Raw genomic sequence first — 11,901 nt, forward strand, 5'->3', positions numbered from 1 at the left:
TAATAACTTAATGTTATTGAAGGTGCGAGTTCAAAACGAACATACATACATACAAGTAAATTGCTTTCAAAACTTTGATGAGTTTCTCGGTGTCCACTTAGAAATAATGTTGAAACTTTTACAAAGTAATCGAGAAGATGGATGGAATGAAGATACAACTCTAGGCATATTTTTCAAGGAATTAGCTTTTTTATATAATATTGATCGTAATAGGAAAAAATTGTAACATATCACTTCTTAAGGATATTACATAAATTTATTTGATATACTCGTTTATGTATAATAAAAAAGTAGCAAATTATTTTAATTTTTATTAAAATCAAGATTTTGTAATTTGACTTTTATTCCACTCATCCCCTCAATTACAACATTTGAAGTACGAAAAGTATTACATTAGAACGGTATTTTCAAAAGCTCTACAACGAAGTGAATATATATATTACGTCAAGTAATTAGTAAATTTTTAATCGTATAGCTTGTTTGTACTTGAACCGAGGACATTGTATTTATGAATTTTGGATTTACTAAATATTTGCTCGTTTCAGGCAACGTTTTTTGATCAATAAATCATTCGCTGAAAGTGCGGTATCAACTCAAAATCGGAAGTTGATACGAAAATTCAAAATTTTACTAAAGAAAATTTGAACTATTTTCCTTTATTTCATCTATCGAAAATTTTTTAAAAGCAGGCCGCCATGTTGTTTTTCCGAGTTATTAACAAATTGGTACTGTGGAATTACAAGCAATTATTTTTCATTGTAGCTAATATAAATTTCAAATCTCAATAAATGACTTTTATGTTTTGTGCACTAAGAATAATATATCGCACTTATTTTCTAGAATGAAATTGTAATCTGTTTTACTTGTATGTATGTTCGTTTTGAACTCGCTCCTTCAATAACATACCAGTTACTTTTCATGATAATATATTAAATTTAGGTAATATATACACTTTATGTATGTTCACTTTGAACTGGCACCTTAAATAATACTTGTATTATATGTATTACATGTAGTATTACATGTAGTATGTTACTATTATGTATTACTATTATTTTAATTTACACTTTACACTTTTTTTTACATTTATATAAATATTACTATTATGTATTTTGTATTATTACTTATGTATATGTATCCTGCTCCATACATAAATTGTTATAAATAATTATTTTGTCCAAAACGATGAATGGGGAGTAATAAAAATATACGTTTATATACTTATATTGTAATATTTGTTACATCTATACAAAATATATGAATCAAATGACATTGTTTCTGTGTATCCATGAATTATGCGATCCATCGAATCCCAATCACTTGACGTACATCTTGTCTTCCTTCCTGCGCAGTACTTTCTTCATGAGAAACACGTCCGGATGAGTAGCGCGATGCAACTCATGCTCATAGAACGCACCAGTGATGGATTTTTCGCGATAAATCTTGAGTAGACAAGTTAGGGATTGGTATGCTGCACTTTAACGATCATAAATACCTCGGTGATCTAATTTGATGTGTAACCCTTCTTAAAAATCTTATACTTGCTCATACGTATCGAATCTCCCACTTTGAATTTTGTCGGACCAGCATTATATATCGTGTCCAAGAATCTTTCGGCGATCGCGGGAGTTACGTCGCATGCCGATAGTGCGATGCTTGCGCGCGTTGTAATCTGATACGAGACGCGGCAGCTCATCAATCCACTTGTAATTGTCGCTGAATGTAAATCTTCCACATGTCGTTTGTGAGCGTGCAATTGAACCGCTCGATTACTGACACTTTCAACGTCGAATACGTGGAATAGTAAGTAACATTGTGTTTTTTCAAGATTTTCTGTACATCGACATTGTAAAACTCCTTCCTCATATCCGATTGTAAATTTTTCGGACATCTTCCATTCACTCGAATGATCTCAGCGATAGCATCAGCCGTCTCGCTTCCTCTTGCTCTTGAGCAGTACGGCTCATGTACTTGCTCAACACGTTGATGACGATGAGTATGTAGCGATGGCCTTTGTTGAAGTTCGAATATGGACCTATCTCGACGATATCAGTCTGTCATAGATCGTCGTATCCTATGGCCTTCAGGGAAAATTTCTTTTCGCCAGAGCGTGTAATTCTTCGAAGAGTTCGACATTTTTCGGAGCTAATTTTTCTCTTTTCGTTGGATCTCTTTTTCATGATTCGATGCGTAATACACAAGGTAGAAAAAAAGTATTTTTTCTCGCTGACTCGTTTCGTCGATACACGATTTAATTTATAATAAGACCGGCTTTGCGAAGTTCAACAGCATCTCGTTATCATGAGCGTTGTTGCCCACTCTGTGCGAAGCATCGAGCAATCGTAGATCCACCAACTCGTTGGGATGCACGTAATCGCGTTATCGTTCGTCATTGCGTGAGGTAATCCTTTTCCAGATTTTTTCTTTTGTTTCTTGGGTGTAATCATCATCAATGGCACGATTACGTATTTGTACTTTCCCTGGTGCTCAATAATCGACCCTGCGAATGATGCTTGTTATTGGATGTTGGCGATCTTACTGCATGCAAGATGGATTTGTGATGGCACGGCCGTTCATAAATGCGATCACCGTCTAAGCGTTTCCCGCGGTGATTGCTTCGAGGGCACTTGGTCGAGAAAAATGAGATTTTCCCTGCTTTCCAAATATTATTTGAACAGACCTCCAAAGATGCGGACAAACGTGTTTTACAGATGCGGAAAGGATCTCAACGGTGCGACATAGTCTTTAGTACGAGGCGAGACACGTGCTATCGACGAGACAGTTAGAGTAGCCATGATAATCTGAGTGTTGCTAATCGATTACGCGCGACGCATGCATCGCTTAACGATCGACATCTCGCGGATTGGTCGATTCTTTATTGGGCGATGTGACTAGAAGCCGTAAACGACATGGGTACTAAACACCCGCCTTGAAAGGGTTAACTTTCAATATGACATACAAGCATAAACTCGTTAGTGCAACATAAAACACGAATTGCTCTGATTCAATGTCGCATCTAGTCATTGCACTGAAAAATAACGAAGATTAATATCTAAGTACGCAAACTGAAAAACAATATAACAAATCATTCTTATTCGCAGGTAAAAGCTTGCGCGAGACATGACTATTAAAGGGTGACAGTTGAAGACACTTAAACCTAAATAATTAATAAAGTATGGACTAGGCTTCAATTAATATTGATAGCTTAGATTGATAGCTTAGATAGTGGCCTCACGTAGGAACCCTTGGCTTCACAGTTGCAATACGTGCGATACCGTCGGGACCGGGATGAACCTCCTGGATCCGCCCCATTGCCCACTGAAGTGGAGCTAAATTCTGCTGCTAGCACAAGTTGGTTAGTTGACAATTGAGTTCCCTTATTAGCTGTTTGATTCGTGCTTGTAGGGAATGAAGATACTCATTATTCTATCTGCCCCAAAAATGCTGCCTTTGGTTTGCTCTACACGTTGCCACCGCAGCAGCCTATTTTCGTTGACACCACTCAGATTAACACAAAGAAGCCATGCATCAAGAAGTATTCCGGACTTAAGTACGCTAGGTCGTTAGGATCGGCGCTTAACAATAAAGGGAGGGCGCGAATTGAGAATCGCCTCTATTTCATAGAGAATCGTTTGCATTTCCTCAAATGAGCCTTGCCCACGATCCAAATCATGTAGTATTTAGCAGATTTTACGGTTCCACAAACCTTCAAAATGGGGTGCGTTAGGTGAGATGAAACACCATGAAATTTCTAACTCACGTAGAAAATCTTTAATCTCGAACTTGTTGATCATTGTATATGTCGTATAATTCTTGAATTTGTCTATGAGCACCCACGAAAGTAGTCCCGTTATCCGAGTGCGCGGGTCTACCTCTATGCGAAATGAATCGCTTAAAAGAGGTAATAAAGGCTTCGGAAGATCATTTAACTCTAAGTGGTTCGCCTTCGTGGCGAAGCACACAAAAAGCGAAACGTATGACTTGTAACTCTGCGCGTTTCGACGCTTTCTCTCACGAAACAAGAGCGGCCAGACATAGTCTACATTGCAGTGAGAGAAAGGTCTAGAAACGTTAACTCGGCTGGCCGGTAATTAGCCCATTAAGACTTTTGATTGATTAGATTTAGCCTAAAACAGATTATACATTTTGTATTATTCCATGCACGGTGGATCGCAATAACGACAAAAACATTGGCGCACGAAAGCCATCGTGGCTTGCAAACCCGCGTGTTTCGTGTGTTTACGCTCTATAATATGTTAAATTAATATGTGTTTGCGTGGCAGAAGAATTGGATGGCACGCATTGAACGCGAGATTCGAATTTTTCAATCTCTCGCCAACTCGCATTAGTCCACTTTCATCTATTAGGTGTACAACTTTGCTTCCGCCGTTTTTTTTCCGAAATTCGAGGCTTTATTGTAAAAAACTGGTTATACATTTATGGTTATATATTTATTATTTATATTATTATAGTTATATATTTATTCAAAGTATTGTCCATCGCTGGCCCTACTTTCTCCCACCTTTCGGGTAGCGTACGAATCCCGCGTCGAAAAAACTGGTCATCTTTTGAGGCTATCCACAAATCGATCCAATTTTTTACTTCTTCATAAGACTGGAAGTGCTGGTCAGCCAGGCCGTGTGCCATTGATCGAAACAAGTGATAGTCAGAGGGAGCAACGTCTGGAGAATACGGCGGATAGGACTTCCCATTTCAACGTTTCCAAATATGTCTTGACCACTTTCGCAACATGGGGTCGAACATTGTCATGCAAAATCACTTTATCGTGTCTCTCGTTGTATTGCGGCCGTTTGTCTTTCAATGCTCGGCTCAAACGCATCAATTGCGTTCGATACCAATCGCCTGTGATTGTTTCAGTCGGTTTTAACAGTTCATAATACACTACGCCGAGCTGGTCCCACCAAATACAGAGCATGATCTTGGACGTCAAAATCACCGTTCTTGAAGCGTTGAAACCACTCACGACACATTCTTTCACTAATAGCGGCCTCACCATAAGTATTTGAGAGCATTCGATGAGCCACAGCCGCAAATTTCTTCATATTGAAGCAAAAAATTAAAACCTCCCGTAAATGACGAGACTTTGGCTCGTAAACTGACATTTTCAATCGAGAATAACTTTATGATGCAGACACAAATCGACTAATGTTTCTATGGGGTTATGTTGACAGATGCCTAAGTTTATTGTATGACGTCTATGATCTATTTATTTCGACTTACTTACGACACCACTTACCGCTAAAGCCATCTATAGGAAAACGGCGGAAGCAAAGTTGTACACCTAATAAGAAAGGAGATAGCGATAAAATATTACTGGAAGCATTTACAATTTTACTCTTGATTAGCGCTTGATATTCGCGATAGAATGCTCGCTGTTGAACCATGCAAATACAATTTAAAGCGGCAGAGGTTTCAGTGAGGGACACGAAATCAGATACAACGTACGCCCGATGCGCTTTGGATAATCTCAAACAATACATTATGATGCATATTTTATGAGGTATATTTTATTTAAATGAAATATATATTTAACAAGTCGTCGACGATGCAAGAATGGGAAATGGAAGCAGCTACGCGGATTTTCCTTTGTGCGGAAAGATCATTGTCTAAATTCGTGAAGATGGGCGGCTAGTGTTTTTCATCCCATTTTAGAAATTCGGGGAGGAAACCATTCCACCACCTCTCAGTATTGATCAAGTCGCAGGGATTTAGCCCTCAGCGACAACATATCGAGTTGTCGGAGGATGCAACAATGACGCTAGTGTTTGATTTCTATTAGGCGCTGAATTCCCACCGCCACAAAAACTAACCACCGCAAGGGGGGAGGTTATCCAGTTTAATCGAGTCGAGAGCGATCGTCGAGTCCGACAAAAATAAGTCGAGTTCTAAGGAACTCTCTAACCTTGTTGATTAAACGCGCTAATAATAAGGCAGTCGATAACTCTAATCGCGGTAAATTAGTCTGATTATTAGCCGGAAACGATCTTGAGCGGCGCGACGCGAGACTTTGAGCATAGTAATCGGAATGATGATCGTTGAGATCGAGCTTGGTGCGAAGGTATATGCAAGCTTCGAACGCGCGTTGATTGGCCTCGCAAAATCCGTGCACTTTCACGATTGGTTAATGGGCATTGAGTTTAACGCATCGAGGAATTCTTAGTTGATTCAAAGCACTGAATTCTAGATTCTGAAAGCGACCTAACGGGTATGGATATCCTGAAGAACAGACTCGTCCCATTAGATGGCCAATTGCTACTTTGCAAGATGAGTTTTGCGATAACAATGACCGATCCCAGAAGGCTAAAGAGGATCGAACAATTTAGCGTCTTCAGAAGGTATGATTTATTTTGATATAACGTGGGCTTCTGATTCAAATTTGTAGAGAAATTAGAACATATACTGACTCTAATTCCACTGCATGTCTAGAAATACACGAATCCGCTACATTATCTCTGATGATGACTGGCACACGGTTATGATTATCTATTTTCAATAATTCAGGGCAGTTCGAGGCCCATTTACTCGAATGCTCCTAATTTTAACAGTTGAATAGTTTCATCGCGAATTAGTTTTAATTCGTCAACTGTGTCCACTCCGGTATGTCATCGACATAAATATCCCGAAGAACGCATGCTGAACCTCGAGTGAATTGACGAGCGTGCTGCTCAACCAAATGCTTAAGGCATCTGATGATCAGAAATGACGCAGAAGCTGAACCGTAAATGACGATAATGAGTTCGTACGTATCGAATATTAACAGAAAGATCCTTGCGCCAGAAAATTCTCTGTAAACGCGTCTAGGATGGATGCATTAAAATCTGCCGATACTTTTTTGTGATGTTAGCGATGACATAAGCGAAAAAACGCAACAAAATTGAGATCAAATCTTGTTGTGAGGTCGGTCCCGCTAGGAGTACATCGTTTAATGATACGTCGGAACTGCTGCGACAAGATGCATCGAATATGAATTTTCGATATGAAATTGCTTAAACCATTTTGAAGACGCAATGATGGAGAAGGTAAAACGATATTGGTTCTTTCGCAATGGGATGGTTCTAGCCGTCGCATATGTCTCAGCGATAAATATTCATCAAGAAACGCCGCATATTAAATTTTAGGATCGCGGTTGAAATGCCTCTTGATGCCCCTCAATCGCTTGAGAGCTGCGAATCGCCAATGTTATTTAACATTTGCTTTCTGACCGGAAGCTTGACTGATATAGCTATCCTGAGAATTTTGAGACACATTGTCTAGAAAGTGACGCTCGCAAATATTTTCTTCCATTGTCTGCTTGTGCAGATATGTCCATTTGCCAGACACGCCTGACATGTTCGTGTAATTCCGCATTGGTTACGGAAATCAGTAAATCTTTGAGGCGGTCGGTATGGTGCTGCTCAAACAACCCGCCAAAATTCACCCCAGTCATGTTTTCTAGAGAGTTGAGTGCTTGTCTGAAGATTTGATTTGACCAACGCATATCAAATTCCAAAACAACTCCGCTCCGATTAAAAGATCAATATCCGACGATATGTGAAATCGTAAGTCGGTTAAACGAATGTTGCACGGAAAATCAAATTTGTCCCGCCCCAAAAAAAACCACAGGAATTTATCAGTAACCTAATCAGTAATCAGTCACGATTCGACATTCGAGTACGAGTTGAATCGCGATTGTAATTTGATTCTAGCCATGTGATTGGACGTGATTACTGTGCCGTTGACAAAATCGAGATTCAATCGGAAATCGAGATTCAATTTTTCTAAACCAGGTGCTTCCATAAATTTCTTGGATACGAAGTTTGCTTGCGATCCGACAAAGTTCGGCATGCCTTTCGCGAGCCGTCGCTGTCGCAGATGAGTACAATCGCAGTCGAAAGCATAACTTGTTCACTTTTGAAGAATCTGAAGCATGAATCGCTAGGACGGAGAGGGGAGGAGTTGCCTTAGATTCAATTTTCTTATTGTTAGTCGATTGAAATCGCTCCGCGATTGAGAGCATATGAAGCAGCGTAATACCAGTGCTTCGCCTGACAGATCTTGCATTGACCGGAAGTGCATTTACTTGATACATAAAAAGAAGAGCGCAAACAATTAACGCTATCAAGTTTGTAACTACGAATTTCCGCGGCTCTTTGCAATACCGGAAGTGTATTCCATGAAGTTTTTGCAATAATAAATGATGTGATCGCCTTGACAGAAGTGGCATTTAGATTTAACAGTGGCCGCACACGAAGATAACCACTTAACATTTGGCTGCGATTTCACCTCGACTTTCTTTGCAGGAGTGATGCTAGCTTGTGATAGTCTCAAACACATCGATGAGCGATAAAATCTAACAGCTGTTTAAGCGACGGCAGCTCGTTGCCCGTTAAGGAAGTTTCCCACTCGCATACCACTCGAGTGAGTCAAGTTTAGAGATTAGAATGGGAACGAGAATCGTCCCAATGCATCGTGGGACGTTTTAATGTCTGAAGGGCGTGCAAAGAGATTCTTTTGAAATCGATTGAATTTTCCTTTGCCATAGCCGGCAAATCCATTATAGCCTTGACATGAGTTTGAATAATTATGCGCTTGTTATCATATCGGTCCCTGAGAATTGACTACGTGACGTCATAATAAGCGTCCGATAATTCTAATGAACTGATTACAGCGTTTGCATCGCCGGTGAGGGACGCCCGTAAATACTGAAATCTTTGCGTATTTGAGAATGAGATGTTGGAATGGATAATCGAATGAATCGAAAAACGGGAATCATTCATCATACTTGCCGGAAAATGATGATAAATTTAACTTAGGCAGCCGAACGTGCGTATCATGATTGGAGTCGCGAACACTTGAGGAGAAAGCAGAAAAGATGGACGTTCGCAATGTCAGCGAAGGAAAAATGAGCTCGCGGATCTTGATGGATAACGCATAGAACGCTTCCTCGAAACCGATCGAAGTCTTCGGATTCATTCGACAACTAAAATCCAATTCTAGACGCGATTGCACTTCGTTATATTCCGCTCAATAGTGTTTGAGTTTCGCTTTCCGATCTTCGAGATGACCCTTCGAGATGAGCCACTATTGACGTGTTAATGGCGACAATTGTTACTCCATAAGTTTTGATACGCATACATCATGCCTTTATGATCGCGCGCTGTCACTTAAGTATCATCGCTTCTGATTGGTCGACCATCGTGAACGCAAATACGAACGCGTGTATGCAACGCGGCGAAGGGAACTTGGTTGGCAACAGAGACAATGATTGTCTCGTCTCGAGATAACTTTGTCTGATTGCCAAATTGCTGCTTACCACTTCACTGAGGCCAAATACTGGACAGAATCCGACTCGAAGGACCAAAGAAATGTTAGCGATCTTGCTGCATGCAGAATGGATTTGTGATGGCACAGCCATGCGATCACCATCCAAGCGTTTCCTGCGGTATGATTGTTTCGAGAGCACTTGGTCGAGAAAAATGAAATTTTCCTTGCTTTCCAAACTTTATTTACCCTGAAGACCTTAGATACGGGCGAACATGTTTTACAGTAGATGCGGAAAGGATCTCAATGATGCGGTAGCGCGATAAAAGTCTTTAGCACGAGGCGAGACACGTGCTATCGACGAGACAGTTAGAGTGGCCATGATGATGTGAGTGTTGCTAATCGATTATGCGCCACGCATGCGTCGCTTAACGATCGATATCTCACGGATTGATCGATTCTTTATCGGGCGATGTGACTAGAAGCCGTAAACGATATAGATACCGAACACTTGTATTTGTGCGCGTTCATCGCCAACTCTTGTACTTGTTCATCGTCTTCCGGAGATCATCTCTGAGGAGATCATCGGGAATTCTCTTGAAAATTAATTCGTAAAAACTGAATGTATCGTACGATATCGTACGCCATCGATAATTATGTTGTCCGCATCATCCACATCGAAACGTTTATTACCAAACATCAATCCTTGTGTAGATAAACGTACACATAACCTATATCCACTCTTCTATTTATCTCACGCTCTCCTCGTACCCTCCTTTTGACCCAGCGGCTCCAAACCTTGCATCGATCCTCCGACGTTGGCAACTGATTTTGAACTTTCGTTATTAACGAGTCATCCATCGTTTCGAAAACTTTCTCCAACGATTCTATCATCGATACGATCATCGTACGCGGAATAGAGGTTATTGGTTGCACACGATCGTACGATCGATCATCGAATTTACATGAGGTCGCAAAACGCTCACTCGCTTTCTCTTCCTTTTTTTCCTTCCTCCTCCTCCTCCTCCTCCTCCTCCTTCTTCTCCTTGTTCCTCTCGCGTTTAGAGATAGACGCTGCATCAGCGACTGTTTCTTTATCGCACGCCGGAGCTGTCAACGATCTGTCGCAACGATTTGATAATAGGCTTAAAATGTTTGTCCAACATGATGTCCTTCTCGATTCTACCGGTCTTCAGAACACGATATTTCTTGTGGATCGACTCGCTCTTCTTGACTCGTCTTCTTGATCTTCCTCGCGATTTTTTCATGCTCGTGCACATCAGTCACGTTCGTCTCTGGCGAAGTATCAGTCGACAACGACTAGCTATGTTAAGATATCGCAAACTCGTTAAATCCCTTTCTGTATCTCCCGTCTTTAAGCGCATTATCCTTAGATATCTATCATATAATAGAAATCCAGTTGCAGTTGCAATATATATCGAAGATCGTACTCTTACGCGTATACATCGAACACATCTGGGACAAGCTTCCGGAACACGAAGGCAGATTCGGAGGTTCGAATCCATCGTCGCTGCGACGAGCATTACAATCCGTGGCAGCGGATGCATATCGAAGATCCCGCACCGAAGATAAAGGACTGTAGCGCTGTCGGCGTCACGCAGCGGTCTGCTGAATCGAGCGATAAACACGCTTTCTTTCAAGATACATATTCCGGACTACCAGTTTTTTGCGGCCTGGGTACTCGGCTTACGAAGCGATTAGTCAGAAGTGACGTGGGCATAAATCCATTGGACGCGGCGTGCCGAGAATACGACATTCTCGGAACAACGATCTCACTGATAGATACATGGCGGATAAGATACTCGCCGATAAAGCGCTAGGACACGTCATTGCAAGAGATTCGACTCTGAGCGAGAGAGAGAGAGAGAGAGAGCCGCTGTTGCCACCTAGGCAGCGATGAAAGCCAAAATCAAGATTGGCATGAAACTAAAGAAGAAGAGGAGGATAAGGAAAAAGGTGATGAAAAAGCAGGTACTTTTGAAGGTGAAATAAGGCGATGCGTTATTATTTCTGCCAATATTAGATGCGCTCGGGTCCTTGATCGGCGGAGCAGCCAGCATGACGAAAGCAGTAAACGACAGCAAAGCCGCGCAACCTCAGCTCGAAGAGCTGCAACGTCACGATGAAACAGGACCGCGGACTGTATCTCGCTCCGTACAAATACGGACGCAGACTGATCTCGGCCCGTAAATGCAGACAGGGCGTAGCTGCAAAGAAAAAAAAACGCCAAAGAGATGATAAAAATGCCGTCTGATCCAACTACCAATGTGCAATTGAACGAGTTCGTAAGACGTATGCGCATACCATACTTTAGAGACATTTTCATACATAACACGTTACCGAATGGCACGCGCCGAAACGAAAGTGATATCGTAAATCTGGACGATGCGACAGGATCTGGTATTCACTGGATAGCGTACACGAAGAAGAACAACCATATCATGTAGTTAAACTTTGATAATTTCAATAATCTTCAACCGCCCAAGGAACTGGTGCGATATTTCGAGAACGATGCTATGACGATAGAGTCAACAGAGACAATCGCACGTCTTATCAGATGTACGATCAGAGCTTCTGCGGACAGATGTGTCTGCGGTTTCTACGATAGATGCACATGAA

This window comes from Atta cephalotes, assembly GCF_000143395.1.
Source record: "Atta cephalotes unplaced genomic scaffold scaffold00026, whole genome shotgun sequence".
NCBI classification, from domain to species: Eukaryota; Metazoa; Arthropoda; class Insecta; order Hymenoptera; family Formicidae; genus Atta; species Atta cephalotes.